Here is a 23,442-nt window from a genome sequence, read left to right on the forward strand (position 1 = left end):
ATTGCACTTGGTGACATGAATTTTAACCCCTCATGGTGTATCGTAAGTCTGTATGAGCCCTCAGTTCAAGTCATGGCTGGGACCCCAGAATCAACCTCAGGACAGATTGTTGTCTTGGAGCATCTTTGAGATGAGACAGCAAGAAGAGATAATGCTCTGGATTTGGGCAAATCTTAGTATCACACTGAGAAGACCAAATAACTAAATCATATGAGGGACAGAAGACAGCCCAGAAGGGAACATCAAAACTAGGAGTAAAGCACTAAACGGAGATACAAACTGAGAGGATAGATTAGGGGAGGGAGACACAGAGAGAGAGGGGAAGTAAAAGACAGAAGCAGAGAACAGAAACAGGGAGAGGGAGAGAAGGAGAGGAGAGAAGGGAAAATGAAATAGAGAGAGAAAGAGGGAGAACAGCCTGTTGGTAGGAACAGCTTCTCACCACATGTCTCCTCTTTATCTGCTGGGAAGAGCCTGGTGCACAGGTGAGTCCAGCTAGCTTAAAGAGGTAGAATCAGGGCAAATTTAGCACATGGAAGATGCTTCACCCAGACCCTGGTGTATGCAGATAGTAAACAAAAAATAAAGGGTAGTCATCCCCCACTTCCTACAAGTCCTGGGTTGTGACCCTCTGCATGTTCACCAACACACGCGAGAACACTTGTTCTGATAAGTTTCAAGCACTCTCTGAGTGGGATTTCTCAGGGGTCAGATTTCAAGCAACCCTAAGTTATGTGGTTTCAATGCACTTTTAAGCCACCTATTTCTGCTGACCGAGGGCTCCAGCCATGTCAGGATGATCGTCCACCTGTAGCAGGTGTCTTTCATATATAAATATGCAGAACTGTTAATTTCTGACTACAATGTCTTCCACAAACAATCAATAAGCTAAAAAAAAATCTGGTGTTCACCAAACTCTCTTCTGACAGAGAAAATATTGTTACTGCTCAGGATCATTTTTGCTACCCAAGTAAATTCTCTCAGGGAATGTATTCCCTCTAGGTTCAAAATAACAGTAAGTCCTAACATTATTAAGTCAGGGCGAGGTAATCTATACTAAGTCTCCAGGTATATCTCAGGTTTCTCTAGCTTCTGAGTGCAAACAAAGCCCTAAAGCAAGCAGATGACATCCTTGTCATGATTGTAGTTTCATCTCCCCGAGAGCCCTGAAAATACTGAATTAAGAAACCCTATGAAAAGTATAGAAATTTCGCTCTGTCTTTGAATCTATAAAAATGGTTATAACACCTCTAACCTATAGGGTTACTGTGTGATTTTAAGGCCTGACCTATAGCATAAACTCTCAAACTAGTATTTCACTTTTCAACTTGTTTCTCATCCATTCTGCTCTTAATACCACCAAAAATTTTTTTTCTAAGACACTACCCATTTTCTAGCCAAATTCCCAAAATTTTCAGAGTTCCTCACCCCAATATTTTCATGGGTCTCAGGGAGGCCAACCTCTGACCCCAAGAGTGTTACCTGCTTTCTAGATTCTCTGGCCTGGAGAGCTGGTATCCAGGTGACACACTTCGTACGGACTGTGGTGTTGCTGCATGGCCAGCATGAGGCTGCTGCAATCTCAGCTAATGGTGGAGCCTGAAGCCCAGTGGAAATAACACCAATAATAATAATACAGTAAAAATACATACAAATCTGTCTCACCGTGAGTATCTAGTTCTGAGTTTCTCTTCCTACCACTTATGCCACTGGAGTTCCTGAGCCACCTGTTCCTGCTGACAGATGGAGTGCACAAGCCCTAAATAATCCAAGTCATTAAGTCTCCTCAAGGTGAGGGAGAAAGCATTTTCTCTTCCCTTGATACACACAGTCAGAAGTGTCCTAGACTAAAACTGCTTCAACTCCAAGTTGCACAGTTCGTTCAGTTTCAGTCACCAAGACAGCTGGATCATGATGTATTTCCCTAATCATCTACCCACTTGGCCAGGTATGATGGTTCCTTTACAAGGACTTATGAGTTACACAGGATAAATCCATTGCAGCATGCTCACTATCTGCTTTTCAACCTCAGAAATCAAGATCTTGGTTCCTTTCATTCTCTCAAGAAGTCTTAGCCTTTAACTAAATGTCTTGATTAAATCAGTACCCCTACTTCAGACCTCAACATCACACACTATACTTATGTAACAAACCTTCGCATTACCTCTTGATTCTAAAATAGAAGTTAAAAAAAATCAGTTATCTGGAGAAGACCCTCACATTTAATTGAAGTCTCCGACAGAGCCCAAGCTTCAGGACTCAGATGCAATCAAAATGAACATCTAAAGTAGCATTGATTTTGATCTTCAGAATAATCTCTTGAAAAATGTTTTAATCCCTATTGTATACATGAGAGAATTCTCCAGTTATTATGGTAGGAGGTGTCAGAGCATACATCCAGTACCTGACATGTCTGATTCAAATTCTATACATCTGCTGCTGTCATCAGCGTATGTGACAACAGTGGATATATGTTAACATGAAATTGTGTGTGGATCGTTCCATGATTGTTAATTGTATCACCAGCTGGACTATGAGATTCTGAAGGGCAAAATTCAGGCCTTTACTTTTTTCTGTCCTCAGCACAGGGACCCAGCAGATGACTGACTATGTAATTGGTGCTCAAAAAGTAATTTTAGCTTGAACTGAATTGAGTCATATTGGATTAAGTAAAATTAAATTCATTCACTTTATTGATGAGGCTATTAATAACCTTGACCCTTGTGCAAACCACACTTATATGTAATTGATATGCCCCCTTCACATTGAAACCACATGATCAGTGAACTCAAAAAACATCACTGATGCCCACAATGAATGCGGCCTCTGGAACTATCTATCATTGCCTCTTATAATTTTTGGAGATCATAAAATGTACTGGAAGAAAACATGGCTTTGGTGTCTCAGACACTTGGTTTAAAATCCTCACACTACTGCATAAAACTGTCCAAACATTGACAAGGTGCATAATGTCTCCAGGCCTCTGTCTTTGAATCCATAAAAATGGTTGTAAGATCACTTACCTATAGGGTCATTGTATAATTTTAATGTGATATGATATGCCTAACTATAGCATAAACCCCAAACTAGAGTATTTCACTCATTCTACTCCTAGTATCCATTGGACTCATTGTCCTAATTAAAGCATCAAAACAATGCTTTAACTGATCAGATTATATAGAAGACTTTTTCTCTAATCTTGTACAGTTATTTCTGAAGAAAGGAAGACAATGTTCCGGCAAGAGCCAAAATATCTGGCTTTCAATAAAGATTTGCTGCTGCTATGACTGCTGCCACCACCATGAGGTATAAGAATATAGCATGTGTGTAGGTGATACCCCAGATGGGTCACCATAGGAAAGTAAGATGTTCTATGAATATCCTGGAGAAATTCATAGAAAAGCATGAAAGACTGCATTCCTTAGGATCCAGAATACTAGGCCACTCTGGATTAAAAAACAGAAGGAACTAAACTGTCATTTCTTTGAGCAGGAAGGAAAAATAATATCAATGCCTATAATGAGCCAATGCCATTTGTTTTTATTCTCTATAATTGCTGGCAATGAGTGAAGACTTATCAACATTTGATATGGTTTGGTTGTGTCTGAACACAAAATCTCACCTTGAATTGTAATAATCCTCACGTGTCAAGGGCAGGGCCAGGTAGAGATAATTGAATCATGAGATGGTTTCCCCTGTACTGTTCCAATTCTCACAAGATCTTATAGTTTTATAAGGGGCTTCCCCCTTCACTCAACTTCCATTCTCTCTCCTGCCTGCATGCGAAGAAGGATGTGTTTGCTTCCCATTTCACCATGATTGCAAGTTCCATGAGGCCTCCCCAGCCATGGAAAACTGTGAGCCATTTAAACCTCTTTTCTTTAGAAATTACTCAGTCTCAGGTATGTCTTTATTAGCAGCGTGAGAACAAACTAATAAAACATCATTACCATTTTTAGCCTGACTACATGTATAAGGCATTAAATGGAGAATACAAATGAAAAAATAAATGCACAGTTAAAAACCATTTTTAAACTATTCATCCTTAGTATTTCTGTCTTTTTGGAAATGGATCTCACGCAGTGGCCCAGGCTGGAGTGCAGTGGTGTGATCTCGGCTCACTGCAACCTCCACCTCCCAGGTTCAAGCGATTCTCCTGCCTCAGCCTCCTGAGTATCTGGGATTACAGGCGTGTACCACCACGCCTGGCTAATTTCTGTATTTTTAGTGGAGATGGGGTTTTACCACGTTGGCCAGGCTGGTCTCGAACTCCTTATCTCAGGTGATCCACCCGCCTTGGCCTCCCAAAGTGCTGAAATTGCAAGCATGAGACACCGCGCCCGGCCTCATCTTTAGTATTTCAAAAACAACAAATTTTTCTAAACTGAATATTTTATATTAAAATGATGCCTATATAACAATTTCTTAATCACTGTTTTCAAAGTTCCCATGGAAATATTCATTCAATTAGAATCTAGAAGCAGTAGTCTATGTTTTACTAGATTTCAGAAATATTTTTCCCTTAACAAATGCTTCACGTCTATATGTTCGAAATATTTTTTTCCCTTAACAAATGCTTCATGTCTATATGTTCGTATATGTCTCTCTGTGTGAAAATATATGCTTATATATTTATTACACATAAACTACACCTTCAGAAAAATGTTCATTCACACCTACATACCTAATCTGTGGGCTGAAATCAAACACTGTCATCAGCTCCAAAAGCCAACATTGCAGAAGTTTGAACCAGAGTGCCAAGGCCAAATAGAAACTCTCAGGTAAAAAAAAAAAATAGAGGCAAAGTCCACCATGCCATGCACCCTCATCCTTTGCATTGACCCTATTTGACATAGCTTGACTAAACAATGACCAGAAAATCATACTCATCTACTCTACAGGGAAGAGAGGGAGGCATTTTATTTTTCCTATCCTCTGCCTAGAATCACAAAATCTTATTCCACTGCTTTTTGAGATTTGTTAATTTTCATGGTACAACTATACAAAGAAATAGCCATTTAAAGAGTCAACATAGATAAATATTCATTGACATGAAAAGTTGTTTACAAATGTTTCGTGAAAAATTATTTTGTGTAACCAAATACACATGTGGATATACTGATTGTATTTAGAGGAAAAAGTTTTTAGAGATACTGGTTATCTCTGGGGAGATTATGAGTATTGGTTTTACTGGTTTCTTCTTTTTTTAACCTGTAATTAACTGCAGTTTTTGTTTCAATGATGTGGTTATATTGTTTATAAAAGAAAAAATGAATCTGATTTTTAATATTAAATGGGATCTGAATAAAATACAATTTCAATTGACAATCTTTTTTGGAAACAGAAAGTAGCAGAAATTAGATCAAAATCTCTAATCTAGATTTGGTGGAAATTCCTCTTAAACCAATACCAGCCTCCTCCATATTTAATAGTGAATCACTACAATCATTTTAGTTAAAATCATGAAATAGACTTAGATGCCAATGCCTGCTAACGCAGTAAGTTGTTAAACACACAAACAAATCCACTAGAATGTGATACAAATTAGGAGTATCTGCAGACAGCATGACAAGCTACATTCCTCAAAGACAAACCTATTCGATCTATACTACTAAAACTAGAAATAACATTTAGAAAATACAGTATAATAGAAACATATAAATTAAAAACCACCTGTAAATGTCCAATCTTAAAATAACCATAGTAAAATTCAATATTTCTTATTTATAGCGCTACATGTTTTGCTTACCATAATTAGTAAATTATCAATCAGATAGTATATAGACATTCATACATATGCATGTTGTTTTGTATTTATCATTCTATCACAAACATGTTCAGATGTTATTAAATAATCCTCAGAAAATGACCAAAGCAAATTTTCCATTGATGTGTTTTGCCATATTAATACACTGTTTTGGCATATTAATATACTGAAAGTGTACTTTCTTCCATTAGCTACATTTTAGATTTCAATTGCAGTTCTATAGAATTATGATTTATGAGTCTAGAGTTATGACTCTACCAAACAGGTATAATTAAAAGTTACTTTAAATAGAATCCTGAGTTTACCATGCCTCTTTTACCTTTGTGGTTTTGTTAAAGGACAGTTCATTCTCCATTTTACATCTCCATATCTAGTAAAGAGATTGTGAAAGATGGAATAGAAGATGTTCTCATCAAAATCTAACTGGATCTTAGTCACGTCTACACAGCAATCATCAGATAGAAAAGACATAAATATAGGAATGAAATATATTTTTATTATTCACTGACACATGAATGTGTACATGAAAATAAAAAATATTATTAGGCAATTTATTAGGGACAATAATTAAATGTAACAAGTTTGGGGACTACAAGGTCAATAACAGAATAATTTCTATGTGTCAGCTCCAAGAATGGAAAATACAATTTGAATATTATATCACTGAAGATAGTATCTTGAACACCTATTGTTGACCTACAAATGGAACATAATTCTCAACAAAATCCCAGCAGACACTTTGCGAAAATTGACAAGCTTATTCTAAATTTTGTATGAAAATGAGAGGTCAAGAATACAATTATTCTTGAACATAAAGATCAAACTGGATATAATAACAGATACTAACAATTTTATAAATCTTTCATAATTAATGTACTATTGGCATAAAAACTAGTAAATAGAACAATGAAACAGAATGGAGAGCCCAGAAGCAGCCTACCATGTTTACAATAATCAATTTATGACAAAGAAACAACTGAATTGTGATGGAGGAAAAGATTTTCTCTTCACTAATAGGAGCTGAGTCAATTGCATATCCACATGAAATAAAATAAATATTGTATTTTACTTTCTACATAAAAATAAGTTTCAGATGGATTGTACATCTCAATGTGAAAAGAAAAACAATAAAGTATCTAGATGATAATAGAGAATCGATTTTGGGGTAAGTGGAATACTTTTTATAAGAGATCACAATCAGTAGAAACATGAAGAGAAAAGATTATAAACTGGACTTCATTGAAATCCAATTTGGTTTATCAAAAGTCACAATATATAAACCAAGAAGGCAAACCAACAAAGAAAAATATATTTGTAAAATATGTATTCAACAAAGGAGTCATATTCTGAATATGCAAGTAATATCTAGAAGTCAAGTAGAAAAAAATGCAAAATTTTAAATGAACAACTCAATGAAATTTTAACGGACAATTAATAAAAGGAGATATGCCAAGGCTAATAAGTATGTGAAAATGTTTTCAACATCACTAGTCATTAGTAAAATGAAAATTAAATCCCAAATGAAGGAGCACCACATATTCACTTAAATGCCTAAAATTTGAAGAAGAGGGAGGACAATGCCTGTTGGTAGTGGGAATATGTAATTGCATGAACGCTCCTGAGAGTGTAAATTGGTGCAATCACTCTGGGAAACTGTTTGGCAGTACCTACTAATGCTGAACTCTTTCATATCCAATAACCTGCTATTGTACTCCTCAGTACATAATTAACAACAATTTATGGTTATCTGCACCAAAAGATGACACAAGAATGCATAGGAGCATCATTCATAAACACCCAAAACCAGAAATGACACAAATGTCAGTCATATTACAATGAATTAATGAATTGACATATGTTAATACCACTATATATAAAAGAATGAACTCTAGTAATAATAATTATTACTCTTATGAACAATATGTTGAGTAAAAGTACTGTTTATTTCCATTTATAATAAGTTCAAGAGCAGACAAATGCATCTATGATCATCAGGATCACACAAGTGTTTCCTTTTAGAGTGGGGTAATGCCTGGAAAGATGCAAGAGGGAGACTTTGGGGATCCATGTAATCTTTTATATTTTTTGAGTGATAGTTGCATGGATATGTTTGCTACAGGTGAATAAACAAATGCAACAAAGTAAAAATGCGACTGGGCATGGGGGCTCATGCCTGTAATCACAGCACTTTGGGAGACCAAGGAGGGCCTATCACCTAAGGTCAGGAGTTTGAGACCAGCCTGGCCAACATGATGAAACCCCATCTCTACTAAAAGTACGAAAACAAAAAGTAGCTGGGTGTGGTGGGGGGCACCTGTACTGCCAGCTCCTTGGGAGGCTGAGGCAGGAGAATCACTTGAACCCAGGAAGTGGAGGTTGCAGTGAGCCAAGACTGCGCCACTGCACTCCAGCCTGGGCAACAGAGTGAGAGTCTGTCTCAATAAAATATAAAATAAAATAAATAAAGTAAAAATGCATTCAACTTTGTGCAGTTTACTTTGTGTTATAGTTATAATAAAGTTAAAAAGCAAGTATGGTGCAGCTGGCATGTTATGTTGCACAATGGAAGAAGCAAATATACTTAGGATTATAGCAATGTATATATAACACTTAAATTTAACTTCAAGAAGTTGCATAAGCCCTTACAATTGCCATTTGTATATAGGTTGATCGTAGTAACCTACGCTTTTATCCTGAACATTTTTAACTGTTAATTAACAAACTCATAAATAAGTTTGCCAAATTACTTGTAATGAGAAAGCAAGGCCAGGAGAACTGGTGCCAAACTTTCTACACAACACCATAATTTAAATGCTACTAGGTGTCACTCGAACAGGTATAGAGCCGTCAGTTATTGAAATACGGTTCCAACAATAGCAAAACAGGCATAATTTTCAAGCAAATGTGAAAGTTTTACATCCGTTTGTCATTTTGGAAAGCGTGAAGTAATTCTCAACAAGTTTTAAAATAATAGTATCATATTTACCAGTATTTCTCATCAAAACACAGTTTAGAAATCAATTAACAACAAATATATATTTAACACAACACATATTTGGAATCCACTACCAACAGGCTCAGGTATCAAAAAAGAAATACTAATGGAAATACACAATTTCACCTTTGGTCTTATAAATATCAAGAACATTGAGAAAAAATGAGCATTGAATGTGATCTAAAGGGCCCTTAAAATAGACACTTTGTACAAGGCTTCACAGGTTAGTGAAGGATGGGAATTATTCAATAAATGAGGCTATAAGTTTGCTTATTCATTGAAAAACACAAACAAACAGAAACTGGATCCCTACTTTGCACTATCCAAAAATCAACTTCACATGAAATCAAGTCTTAAAATGTGAGTGACAAAACTTTAAGACTTTATGAATACAGTCAGTAAGGGGCATTGCTGTATGAGGTAGGAAGCTCTTTAAAATAAGATAAAAGGTGTTGAATAAATGACAGATTGAAGAATTTTACTACATTAAGAACAGTTCACACATTCATAGCGCACACTGACATGCCCACAAATAAATTGCCAAAAGGAAAATGAAAAGATAAGCCCAAAACCAGGAGATTATGTCTTTAGCCGTATGCTAAGTACAGAGGCTGAAACAGAATAAATATTCGAAAAATATTTGTTGAATTATTATGAGGAACAGAGGGAAGAAAGAAGGGAGAGAAGGAGAAAAGGAATCAAGTGTTAATTTTCTTCCCATGACTCATCCTAAATTGGGCACTCAATTCTCCCATTGGGAAAGACAGCCCTTCATGGAGTCATTAACACTTTCTCTAATGGTGCCTCTGAAATCATTTGTATATATAGATAGCTAGGCAAGTATTGCAGTGTGCAACTATAGGGCAGTGTGTGTGTGTGTGTGTGTGTGTGTGTGTCCTTCTAACAGTATATTATAATGGGAACAGTTGTAGGGGGAACAAAACTCAAAATAGGCTCTGATACCCAGCAGGCCTGAGGTCAAATCTCACACCAGCCTCTTAAAAGGTACATGATCTTGGTCATTTTACTTAGCCTCTTTGATCCTCAGTTCCTGTATCTATAAAACTTGGATAATATGTGCCATGCAAGTTTGATGTGAGAATGAAATGAGTTTCAGATAATCTGTTTGAAACACCTAGGACAGTATGTGTCACAGGATCAGTGCTCAGAACTATTTATTTCCTCCCTAAGGGGTTTGAACTCCAGGCTTCACTCACATCCACACACTGCCTCAAATGCCTGAGTAACCAGGAGCTGCCACATCTCTCTCCTGGTCCAGGGTGGATAAAGCTGAGGACATTCAGGAACTTAGAGCTCTGCCATCTCAGCACCCTGGTGAATGAAAAAGCCGGCATGAGCATAAGCCAAGCATACGTTATTCCAAACTAGAGCTCAAAGCAACTGCAACACGCAGCTGGAATTTCGAATGTCGGAAACATTTCCCACTGCGCCGCTGGGTGGGTAATTCCCTGACCAAGCTGAAAAAGGGACCTTTACAAGAGCCTCCAAGGTCTGAATGAAATGTTTTCCCTGGCTCTGGACTCCCACCCTGGATTAACAGCAGAGACATTAGCAAAACACTGACCGCAGGTTTTTATTTTCTTTTCTGTGGAATGTGGCTTGGTCCTCAGAACTGATGGTGGGTTATTTCTCCTTACATAACCATTTCTTCTCTGGAGACCATTTAGATATAAATAGGAAAGGCAAAGCTCTTTTTGTGGACCTATAAGCTGGACCACCTATTTGAAGAAGCCCCAACAATAGTAAAGACAGTCCGGGTTGGCCCAAATCTGAGAAGGGTGTAAAAGCATATATGCTCAGTGAAAAGGGAACATGCAGGTTTTGACATCCAGCGCTCATTCAGAGATACACACATATACATGCATTCACACACACACATGCATACATACAAGCCTGTAGAAAGAGAATGAGAGAGAGAGATGCTGAAAAGAAGGTAAAGAGGTTGCAGCATCAGTGACATCTTCCAAATCTTTGTCTTAGTTTTCGCTGATCTAACATGTTGGTTTCCATAGCAACCTAGTGTGGCCTGGATAACAAGTGAAGCTCATTTCAGAGAGTTCTACAGAGCCAGGCAGAGCATTTTCAATGAAAGTTCCTTCTTGTCTCCCAGGAACTGCAGTCACTGGATTTCAGGAGGTATTAATACATGTGAACTTGGTAACAAAGACACTCTCTAGCCTGGAAAAATAAAATTCCCTGCTCCTTTTAGTTTTGAGATTCTAAAATTAGCAATAAGAGAGGAAGGCTTTACAAAATCCATGTTATCCCTGCTTAAACAATAAGACAAATATTCTAAAACAAAGGATCATTTATCCTCTAAAGCGGAGATCAAATTGTTTCCAAGGGTCAAGATCACAAGAGAGGGTGAAAAATTAGAAGAGGTCAGACTGCAGGAAAGGGTGGATAAAGATGACAGATTTTGGTGGGAGTGTTACAGAAACTTAAATTGCTGGTAAAGAGTTAAAGAGTAGATTGTACTAGTAAAATGTATAAATAGGTTTATTAGGTTCTTCCATAACTGATAGGAGCTATAAACTTCTACATCACGGAGATATAACTTGAGATGTCATGTAAGTTGTATTTATCAAAAACAAGCACCTAAATAAGAAATCATGAATTCTATGGAGCTGTGGTGATCCCAACGTAAGAAATACAGAGAAAAATCATTAACTTGCTCATCATATGTTTGGGAAATTGGAGCTGGACATGAGGAACTGGAGAATATCACAGAATACTTCTCAAAGGAGACAAAGTCAGCAGTCTTTAAGGAGATGCAGGTGTTAGTGCCTGAGCAGGGGAAACCAGAGCAGTGAGGAAGAACGTATCAGTGAAGGGAAACCATCTAGAAATATGTGAAGGTGAGGTGCGAAATAGCCTGTATGGGAACAGAGGTATAGGCAGATGGAATTAAACTGTAAAACAGAGTCTGAAGGGACGTGAATTTGGAAAGATAGGTAAGGACCAAAATGTGAAGAGTGTTTAGATTAAAGAGCTTCTACTTCCTGTCATCAGTGATGAGGACAGTTGGAAAGAGGTCAAATGCATGGCAGAGGCATGACCAGTGAGCCTTTAGACAGCCATTGTGACCGTGCCTGTGGAGAATGACTTGGACATGCCTGAAGCCAGCAAGCTGATACGCAGGTCACTAAACAGATGACACAAAAAGAAGATGACACTCAGGAGTAAGCCAGTAGTGGTCTGGAAGAAGACAACTGACATATTTAAGAACGGTGGGTGTCATTAAGTTTGTGTAGGTGAGTGATTGGAGGAGGTCGATTAGGAAGCAAAGGAGAGACTGAGGTATCACAGAGACTCTCGGGTAATCATGAACTGGAGCATGGATGGGCTAGGAGAAGGACTTAGGGACATATGAAGTTAATTCATAGGCTTCCAAAGCTGATATTGCCTTTCCATATTGTTCTCATGTTCAGACTGAACACTAACAAGTCTGGATTTGAATTAAAATTATTTTTATGGCATATTTGGAAGGATAAAGTGTGAGATTGACCAGGATATTTTTAAGAAGAGTAATGAAAAAAGACTGGGATTATCATATTAAAACATCCTAAAGTTGTAACAATAAAATTCCTGTGGGATCATGCAAGGGAACCCAAGCAGTGAAAATATATAGAAAGTTAAGAAAGAGAAAAAAGTATTTATAAACATTGAGGGCATGTTGAGACGTTTGGTTTATTCATGAAGTAATGGCAGAGCATCTGGTTACACTTCTGAAAAATAATGTGTAGTCCCTAATTTATTACCAAGTTAAATATTCCTATACTAAACTAAAATTTTAAAATATACATGTGTATATAAATATATATCTGCATTCGTATATAAAGGAATGAAAAAGCTTTACCAACTATGAATCCAGTTATTTACCAACTATTAAAAGAAAATATGAATAAATTGGATTACAAAAGTGTTATATCAAAAGATGCCATAAATGTAATTGAAAGACAATGAACTGGCATAAAATCTGTAGTAATACATAACAGCAAAGTTAATACTTTAAATAACTGTAGTAAAATGATACAAAAAAGAAAAACAAATCCTAGTGAAAAAAATCATCAAAAAATGTGACTAGGACAGGCATAAAAAGGATTATAAATATACTACATACTTATATATGTACATAATATATAGGTAAAAAATTCAATCTCACTGGAAATATTTGCAAAGACAAAAAAAAAATGGTGGCAGGAATGCTGGATTGTCAAGACTTTCCAGGAAACAGTTTAATATCATGTGTCAAAATAATACACCTTGACCCATAAATTCCATTTCCAGGCATCTATCTGCAAATAGTGCAAAAGAATTCTATTGCCATGTTGTTTACAAATGCAAAAATTGAAAAGAATCTAAATTATTCAATAGCTGGAAGTACTTATTTAAATTATGGTATATTTATACAGTGGAATTACATATCTATAAAAATGAAAAGTTATACAGGCATATTCCTCAATACAGAAAATCTCTTTCCAGGACACTAGATGGCAGCTACATGAATGCAGAGTTTTTATGTATTCTGTTCACTATCATAGCTCTAGAGCCTAGACTCAAGCACAAAGTAGGCTGTCAATAAATATATTTTGAAAACATGTTTGTTAAACGTGGTAGCCAGAATTCTAAAATGCCCCTTGACTTTTGCCCCAGTGGCATTCCCAGGATATACTACATTACACAGCAAAAGGGATTTTGCAGATGTCATTATGGTTACTTATCAGTTGATCTTAAGATAGGGGAGGTCATCTTGGTAGACCTAACCTAATGGTAAGAGCCCTTTGAAAATAGGAATTTTCCCAGATAATAGTAGAAGAGAAGGTTCGAGAGATTAGAAGTGGGGAGAGATTTGACGTGCAGGAGGCTGTCCATTGCTGAGATAGAGGGTCACTGTCAAGGACCTGAGAGGAGCCTCTAGGAGCAAAATTGGTCCGTGGCCAGCACCCAGCAAGAATAAAAAAGGTCCTCAGTTTTGCAGTGACAAAAAACTCAAGTCTGCCCAAGACCAGAATGAGCTTGGAAGCAGATTCTTCCCCAGGGCCTCCAGATAAGAGCCCAGCTGGGCACATTATCTTGACTTTGTCCTTGTGAGATCCTAAGCAGAGAATCCAATCGAGCCTGCCTGGACATCTGACCTGCAGAACTATGAGATAAATGGGAGTTGTTTTCAGCTAAATTTGTGATAAGTTGGTGTTTAGCAATAGGAAGCTAATAAATTAGACAAAATAAGAAAGTTACAAACAGCATATACAGTATGATTCCCTTTTTTGTTTATATATTCATGTATTTATGAGTTTATAGAAGAAGACCAACTGAAACATATGCACAAAGATGTTAGCAATAGGGTTTTGGTTGCTAAATTAAATTAAATTGAACAGACCTAGTTTCATTTAACTAGTAGACATCTGGGAAGTCTGATACCCATGATTGTCATGGGCTAAATCTCGTGCAAATAAACTTAAGCCCTTTTCAAATGACACTTGACCATTGGAATTAATCTCTTCTTGCTGTTTGTTCACAGAGAAGTATAGTTCTGGCTTTGAGATCTCAAAAATCAGAGTTCAAATCCTAACTTCACTGCTTAGGAGGTTTTTAAACTAGGGTGATTTAAATAACCTCTTATAGTTTTAGTTTCCTTCCATCTGAAATCTGAATGAGAATACTCACCAGTGAGGATCATTATGAAGATTCAATGGGATGATAAATGCAGAGGACATAGTACCACCATTACTAAGTACCTGGCCAACTCTGTCACCTACATTCACTAGTTGTTGTTCTTAACGCTTCGATAAGCATTGAGCTCCTTTAAGAGTTTCCAATTTGGTCTTTCCCAGGATCTTTCTGTGAGCATGTCATAGTATTCTCTAGTGTCTAGCACAGTGCCTGGCAAATACCAAGTGCTTAGTAACAACTTCTGGTTCAATTAATTCACGAATGAGTAAAATGAATATTGGTAAAGTTGAATGCTTGGCTCCCAAGACAATGCAGATTGCAGTCACACAGCACTACCACAAGATGTCAGTATAAATAGGAAAGCTCTACAATTCAGGACTATTCTGGACCATCTTCCCCATCCCTATTCTAGGGCTCCCGGGAAAACACACAACTGCATTACTGAAGGCAGAAAGCAACCTGCCAGGACTTTGCTCACCTCTCTCCTATTTTCACTGTGTGGTTTAATGCCTTAAAAACACAATTCCTGATGTACAGAGAAAAAATATCTCTGCTGAGCTTGCCCTAAATAAAGACCCAAGAGACCTCATTTGGGGCCACTTCTGTATGCACACCCTCTTTCCTGTCCCTGCCTTAAATCTACATTTTGGGCTTGGATAAGGAGGTGGTGCCATAAGGAAGAACATGCAGAGTCAAATTCTGATTCCTTTACTTACTAGTTGTGTGTGTGTGCAAGTTTCTCAACTTTTCTGAGCTTCATTTTGTCATATGAAAAAATAAGAAAACCAATATATAGAGATTACTGGTGCAATGTTGCAACCATGCAGATTTAAGCAGAATAGCCTTCTCTAAAGACTAGTTCCAAGACTGTCCTGGAATCCAAAGGAAGTATTTTCTTTGCAATTCTGGATGGATATGGACAGTAAGCCCCCAACTACTTGGCCTACAGCATTCTATCTCCAACAGGTGCACAAGTCTCTGAAAAAGGCTTACTTTGACATGGCCCCCAATGGTAATTTACGCTTGCAAAAACACACTCTGTGGAGCACAGAGATTGTTCCTCAGCTCAGCAGACTCTAAAAAAGGGTATGGATGTCATTGTCTCTCTGGCTTCCTGTGGTCTCCATAAAACCTCCAAGTAGAGTATTTTGGGCTCATAAAAATGTCCGCAGCCCATTTCTCATCTGCTTTAATGATGTTTCCTAATGGTTAATGTTGAGATTGGCATCTTTTCTCTGGGGAAAGTGTTGTGAGACTGGCTTTCCCCTTCCCCAAAATAGCTGGTGCACACAGCCCATGAGCTGGAATGCAGAGCTAGGATTTTTCTCTTCCCATGAAGAGATATATCCTCCAAGATATGGGAACTCTACCTCATTTTTTGCAGTAACAGGCAGAGCGGCCCTATTGCCACTGGGAAACAGTTGACACACCCGTTCAAGGAACTCTCTCATGGTGTGCCCACCAGGAGGGAGGAATGAAATAGACAATAAAGAAAAAGATATTACTTAGCATAGATTATGTGTGAAAAGGGTTTTATGAGCTATATTTTATAGATTAAAAAATCTTGTTTTAGAAAGAAGCACATTATTTTGTTTAAAATACAGACTCATTTCACTTGACTGGGCCACTTCAAGGAAGCTAAGATAAAATCCAGTCATGCCCATAAATAGCCTTAGGGATAAACATCATTCTGACACACAGAAATGTGATGAGAATGTGGTGGGGTGGAGGAAGGGGGAAAGGTGCATACTAAATAGAATGCCCTGAAAATGTAGGGGAAGGAGCAGTTCTATCTCACTGGAAACTTCTTAGAAGCTGGCTGGCTGAAACAAGCCCATCCCTCTGTCATCATTTAGGGAACACCTGCTCTCTGTGGGCCTCCTATGGAGCACAGCCCTGCCTCCATCACTCACATTAACACCAGTGTAAGTGGGGACTCCTAGAGTCCAGCCACGTAGTAGCTCTACACAGGGCTAGGCTTTTTACTGGGTTCTGGGCATATATGGATGAGTAATGTCCAATTTCTGTCCTGCAGGGGCTCACAACATAGTGAGAATAAAAATGCATAAACAGCCAGTTGTTTTTTTTTAAGTACTTTTAGAGAAGCGAAGAGGTGCTCTGTGGCATGGCAGAGCTAAGCACCCAGTTGCTGAATCTCCCTTGGCTGACAGAAGCTTCTTCTTTTTTGAGTCACAATTTGCTAAAGAACATATTGCTGCTCCCTTTTGGTGTTACGTTTGATTTTACATAACAGAAATGTTTTTTCTGATGACTTTGCTTTGTGTTTGTACTTAAGTGGTTGAGGAATACCCTCTAGGGCATCATAAAGATCTAAATTTAAATCCTGGCTCCTACCCCTTGGTCCTTTAGTTTCCTAATCCCCCCAAACAGGAAAACAATACATCATTGATTTTTTTTAAATTTGTTGCTGTTGTGGGAAAGCGGGGAATTAATGAAGATGATATGTGTAGTTTCCATCATAGTGGCTACTGCCTAGTAGAAATTCTACAAGCAATGACTCTCTCTTGCCCCACCCCAAGCCCATAGCTCTATCTGGACAGGCAGGCATGCACATGTGCTGCTATGTAAATAGTGCTGCTAATAATAAAACTAAACACTACTATCCACCCTCTTCTGGGTAATGGTTATGTCTTTCTTCTTCCATCACAACCATAGCTGTTGATTTTACTGCTGCTGCCTTCTTTGCTAAGAATGACGTCTATTTACCTTTTCTGTCCTAGAGTCCTGTTCTCCCATCCCCCAGGAAATGACTTTCAGCAACCACGGTATTAGGAAGTGGTGAAAAAGTTTAACCTGCAGGTGGAGAGATGAGAAACTCATTATTCTTCAGCATCTTTTGTGATTCTAATTTTCTTTCAGATGCTCTTCCTCTCCCACCCCTCCCCCCAAATTATGTTGCATCTGGGTGTCTAAATCCTGCTCACAGCTGTGCCAGTGCCTTCTCCACTCTTCCCATCTGCCTGTTTGTTTTTCTTGGTTTTAGTTTGCAGTCTGCTATTTTGTATAAGCAAAATTATCCTTTCATGTCTTACCCATTTCGGCAGTTTCTTCTGGATATTGTAAACTGCAGCATCTGTGGTGCTTGTCTTCTAATTATATTTCCAGCCTCCTAATAGGAAGGGTGAACAGGCATATGGAATAGCAATACGGAGCTTTCTATATCTCTGACCTCCATGGAGGACTCCTCGCAGAATCTCCAAAGCTTTCTAGGGAGATTCATTAAGCCTGGCTTCCTAAGATAATGCACAAACTTTGCTCTATAGAGATGACTAGAACACAGATTTAGACATAGCTCCTGGGCACATTTTCCACATAAATGAGTCATCGTGCCTGTAAAAGAATGACTCTATAAGTAGATACATATCTCCACTGTCTTGGTTCTACTAATGTTCACATTATTGCTTATTTTTAAACTAATTTGAACAGCTGAGTTACAGTAAGAACAAAGACAGCAGGATTAAGAGTCAAGAGACCTAGGTTTGAGATCCAATGTAGATACTCAGTTGCTGGGGCTTTAAAGAAGGTCACTCAACCTCCTTTGGTTTCAATTTCCAAATCAGTTAAATTAGCAGCTGGACTAGATAATTCATAAGCTGAATGAGCAAAATGGACTTAATTAACCCATGGATCATTGTAGCAATATTGTATTAGGAGTTAGAAAAACCAAAATGAACTGAATATGGTTTGTCCCTGTCCTAAAGGAGCTCACAGTCTAATAATGGGAGAGAGAAATAAGAATACAGATGATCTTAGTACAGAACGTGCAAGCACAAAAGCAGGAACAGTCCTCTGCATTGTTTATAGATTGATCTATTCCAGGACCCAACAACTATTTTTTTATAAATGGCAAAATAATACGTATTTTAGGCTTTGCAGCCCACACGATCTCTGGTGTAACTACTCTGCCATGATAGTATGAAAGCAGCCATAGATAATAAGCAAACAAAGGAGTGTGGCTGTGTTCTAGTCAAAGTGTATTTATAAAAGCAGGTAGGAGGCTGGACTTGGCCCACAGGCTGCAGTTTGCTCACCCCTGATCTATTCGCAAACAAATCTCATTGAGGTTTGCTCCGTGAGTGGCTGCTCTGTTCTCTTCTAAGACAGACAAACTCCGTACTATTTAGAGGTGACAGCGTGCTGGCAGTCCTCACAGCCCTCGCTCGCTCTCCGCGCCTCCTCTGCCTGGGCTCCCACTTTGGCGGCACTTGAGGAGCCCTTCAGCCCGCCGCTGCACCCTGGGAGCCCCTTTCTGGGCTGGCCAAGGCCGGAGCCGGCTCCCTCAGCTTGCGGGGAGGTCTGGAGGGAGAGGCGCGGGCGGGAACCGAGGCTGCTCGCGGTGCCTGCGGGCCAGCGCGAGTTCCGGGTGGGCGTGGCCTCGGCGGACCCAGCACTCGGAGCGGCCGACCGGCCCTACTGGCGCCGGGCAGTGAGGGGCTTAGCACCTGGGCCAGCAGCTGCTGTGCTCAATTTCTCGCCGGGCCTTAGCTGCCTTCCCACGGGGCACGGCTCGGGACCTGCAGCCCGCCATGCCTGAGCCTCCCCCGCGACCCGCCTTGGGCTCCTGTGCGGCCGGAGCCCATGTGAAGAGCACTCAGGTATGGCTTGCTTTTTTACAGTTTCTATTTAGCATTTAAAACAGAGCCTAGGACAGAATAAACCCTCAAGACCCTTGATATAGATTGGATATTTGTCCCTGTCCAAATCTCATGTTGAATAGTAATCCTCAAAGCTGGAGGTGGGGCCTGGTGGGAGGTGTTTGGATCACGGGGGCGGATTGCTCATGAGTTGGTGCTAGCTTCCTGTGTGAGTTCTCCAGAGATGTGCTCATTTTAAAAAGGCACATCCCCTCCGCTTTCTGTCTCTCGCTTGCCCCTGTTTTTGCCATACGAAGGGGTAGCTCCCCCTTCACTTTCCGCCATGATTGAAAGCTTCCTGAGGCCACCTCAGAAGCCAAGCGGATGCTCCACCATGCTTCTGGTAAGGCCTGAACAATCGTGAGCCAATCAAATCTATCGTCTTTATAAATTACCCAGTCTCAAGTATTTCTTTATAGCAATGTAAGAACAGCCTAATACGACCCCCAAAATGTGTTGCTGGCTGGATGGATGCCTGACAGAATTGTGGCCAGGCGCGGTGGCTCACGCCTGTAATCCCAGCACTTTGGGAGGCCGAGGCGGGCGGATCACGAGGTCAGGAGATCGAGACCATCCTGGTTAACACAGTGAAACCCCGTCTCTACTAAAAATACAAAAAATATTAGCCAGGCGCGGTGGCGGGCACCTGTAGTCCCAGCTACTCGGGCGGCTGAGGCAGGAGAATGGCGTGAACCCGGAAGGCGGAGCTTGCAGTGAGCCGAGATCACGCCACTGCGCTCTAGCCTGGGCGACAGAGCGAGACTCCGTTTCAAAAAAAGAAAGAAAAAAGAAAAGAATTGTACGGAGGAGCATGCTGTTATTATCTGTTGTAACCTGATGAGAATATCAGGTGGCTGGAAATGTTTCACAGAGCAGGTGACAGTCTGAGGTGGGATTTGCAGGCAAATAGGAAGACAAGGAGATTATGTAAAATATCTCAATGTGAAAGATGGATTTCACTCATTTACACTTTTCTCCCTCATCGAATCTCAAAATATTTAATATTATATTATTATTTTTAGTTATAAGTATGATTTTTATATTTATATTATTTTATATTTATACATTTTTATATTTATATTATTTTACATTTAAACATTTTCTTATTCCACCAGTTCTGATCAATATTTAACTATTATTACCAGATTGTGAATTAAGTAAACTGGTCCCTTTACATTGCTGAATTTTCTTACCCAACTGTAAATTCCTTCTTTATATCAGCTATCCTTTTCCATTAGTGGTGATTTTTATATATGGTCATATAACCACAACCAAAACTTCTGGTTTTTGTCCAAAGATTAACTCTACACATTTACACTTACATGATTATACTAGATTTATTTATATTTAATTTTTAAAATTATATAAATATTATTCATTGTTAAGCATAGATAGATCCAATTCCAAGATGTACAGAATCCCCAAAAGTGAATATTCCTACTTGGTAAGATTAAGTGGTTTTTCTTTCTTTAATTCACCTTACTTAGCATGCAACAATATAATGTACTTCATGTTTGTACCAGGCCTTTCTTATTTATCCCCTACCTTCCTGCCACTCATTACTAACACATGCAAGGTTTTTACTTGCCTTTTTGCTTCCAGCATTATTTCCCCATAACATATTAGGATATGTTTACTGTCATCCAAACTCTCGATCATACTTTCTATCCGTTACGTCCACCACATTTTTTTTTTTCCTGAAAACCTCCCTCTCTACCTTTCTCCCTGATCTGTACTTTGCATCCTTTCTCCTCTTTTGCCATCTGGTTTGTTGCTTTCGGGCTATATGCAATCATCCCAGCACAGCCCCTTATGCTCCTTCTGGGCAGATTCTGTTTCCTTTCCTGGTTGCCTCCTTACTTTACTGAAATAATCTTCAGGTAAAGCCCTACAAAGAAATGAATAATAAAAAAATGGTTGACCTCTTCCTTACCTGAAAAGAAAAATATTTTTATGCCTGATACATAATTTGGTCCACGTATCATTTATGATGCGTTCCATACCCCAAAATGGCTTAGGTAATAAAGATTCTTAATTATCTCAAATAACAGGAAATCTGGAGGTAGGTGGTACCAGGCTTGGTTCAGTAGCTAAACAATGTTATCAATGACCCAGGCTCTTTCCATTATTCTACTTAGCCATCCACAGTATGTTGGCTTATGACCTCCTGGTCATAAGTTGGATGACACAGATCCAAACATAATATCCTCAAAGAACTGAGTTTGAGGCAGGACGAAGAGCTGTAAGGAGAAAAAAAGACCTTCCTGAATAGCTCTATCTTCTTTATCAGGAAAACAGAAATGTTTTCCAGAAGCCCCTGAAGACGTCTTGGCTAGAATTGCATTATAATCCCACACTTCAAATAATCAATATCAAAGAGAAGAGATTTTGTCATGATTGATTTAGACTAATAATGATTCATCCTCCAGGACTGTGGAAGGCTCCCTCCTTAGCATATTTCTCTCATGAAATGCCTTATAAACTGGAAATGTGCTTACGAATAGGCAGAGAAGAAATGGTTGGTGGGTAGGAAGCCAAAACTTCCTACCACTTTTGAGCTATAGTGTTCTCTGTTGAAAAACTATCCTCTGAATTTATTAAGCTATTGCTCTATTGTGTTCTTTTTTTTTTTTTTTTTTTTTTTTTTTTTGAGATGGAGTCTTGCCTGTTGCCCAGGCTGGAGTGCAGTGTACGATCTCAGCTCACTGCAACCTCTGCCTCCCGGGTTCAAGCGATTTTCCTGCCTCAACCTCCTGAGTACACTGGGACTACAGGCATGCACCACCATGCCCGGCTAATTTTTGTATTTTTAGTAGAGTTGGGGTTTCACCCTGTTGGCCAGGCTAGTCTCAAACTTCTGAACTCAAGATAGTTCCTCCCGCCTCAGCTTCCCAAAGTGCTAGGATCACAGGCATGAGCCACCGCACCTGGCCCTCTACCGTGTTCTTGCATCTCGTATTGCTAACGAGAAATCCAGTGCCTGTTACTTTTCATTCCTATAGTGCTTTTAAAATCTTCTTTTATTCCAGTGTTGAAAATTTCTATCTAATTTCTAATTTCTACAAGGGTGTGTCCAGTTGTGACTTTCTTCTTCCTTTTTTTAATTCTGCCCTTCATCTTTGAAAATCTTTTTTAAAACGTGATTTATTTGAGATCATGGAGCTGGCTATTTGCTAAGGCAAGACTCAAACTTATTTCCAACTAGCACTGAATGCTGGCCTGTCTTACTTCCTTCATGCACTCTCCACAATCCAGTTCTGTTTCAGTTTGGACCCTGCCACCCCCCTCCAATATTATCTCCAGATTTTGAATTCATTACACACTTAGTTGCCAGATTACTTATGCTAATGAAGCCAAGGCCAGCATTTTGCTCTCTACCTTAAGCACTTCTCTATTTTTGACTAAACCCTACCTTTTCCTCCACATCCCATCTGTGCACCAGGTTGCCAGATTACTTAGTTGCCAGATTACTTATGCTAATGAAGCCAAGGCCAGCATTTTGCTCTCTACCTTAAGCACTTCTCTATTTTTGACTAAACCCTACCTTTTCCTCCACATCCCATCTGTGCACCAGGTGGGCCCACTGATCAACAGTGAGCCAGGAGGGATTCAGGAACCATTAAGTTCTTGTTAAGCACAAGTGCAATTCATTGATGGACATCCATCATGCCTCTGTTCATACTAAATTGTTTAAATCTTATTTTTGTCAATATAATAATCTAGACATTTAAAAATCAGTAAAAGTCACTTGTACAAGACAAGATCATCTCCATAATCTACCATTGCTGTTAATTTAAGCTACCAAGTTTTGGGGGTCGTTTGTTAGATAGTAACATAAACTAAGACATTAACTAAAAGGCTGAATAAACTGTTTTGAAAGAATATATAGAATATTTTGAAAGAGTGTATGTGCCTGTGTGTGTGTGTGTGTGCGTGCGTGTCTCAAAATAATAAAGGATATTGCAAGAGGCCAAAAATAATGAGAAACAGAAACAAACCACTGGAGACAACTACTGCCCTGGTATATCAGTTAATACCATACGTGTAAAGGTTAAATCACCACGGACCTCTATATAAAGTCAAGACTCCAAAAGAGCAATGTCCTCAGGGAATGGATAAAATTGAAGAAAAAAACCAACAAACTCTAAGGGAACATAGAAGGACACTGAACTGTATCAACTTTGACTCTAGGTGGAGGCAGGCAAATATCTCCTCTTAGAATTTATAAACCCATGTTTCCATTGCCCACACAGTCCACAAGAACCCCGCCAAGCATTTGTTTGATATGGTCCTAAACTGGTAGTACTCCCAGGGGAAAATAATTCTGT

At 38.9% G+C, this 23,442-nt stretch overlaps 2 long non-coding RNA genes across 6 annotated transcripts in view; one reads left to right on the plus strand and one right to left on the minus strand.

Annotated features, from left to right (window-relative positions):
• The window catches only part of LOC117979076 (uncharacterized), a 63,732-nt gene extending 45,150 nt beyond the window's left edge, over positions 1–18,582 (minus strand). Inside the window, exons 1-2 of one of the 2 annotated variants that reach the window (XR_010109314.1) lie at positions 17,513–18,582; positions 17,187–17,273 (exon numbers count right to left, since the gene is read on the minus strand). This is a non-coding gene — a long non-coding RNA (uncharacterized LOC117979076). The remainder of the gene's footprint in view (positions 1–17,186; positions 17,274–17,512) is intronic. The other variant, XR_004669714.3, reaches the window with a different exon arrangement.
• A 58-nt stretch (positions 18,583–18,640) lies between these two features.
• Positions 18,641–23,442, plus strand: part of LOC100994577 (uncharacterized) — a 189,327-nt gene continuing 184,525 nt past the window's right edge. The window contains exon 1 of one of the 4 annotated variants that reach the window (XR_010109313.1): positions 18,641–19,075. This is a non-coding gene — a long non-coding RNA (uncharacterized LOC100994577). The remainder of the gene's footprint in view (positions 19,076–23,442) is intronic. The other 3 variants (XR_008624420.2, XR_008624421.2, XR_010109312.1) reach the window with 3 other exon arrangements.

The sequence above is a fragment of the Pan paniscus genome, chromosome 12 (genome assembly GCF_029289425.2).
Source record: "Pan paniscus chromosome 12, NHGRI_mPanPan1-v2.0_pri, whole genome shotgun sequence".
Lineage (NCBI taxonomy): Eukaryota > Metazoa > Chordata > Mammalia > Primates > Hominidae > Pan > Pan paniscus.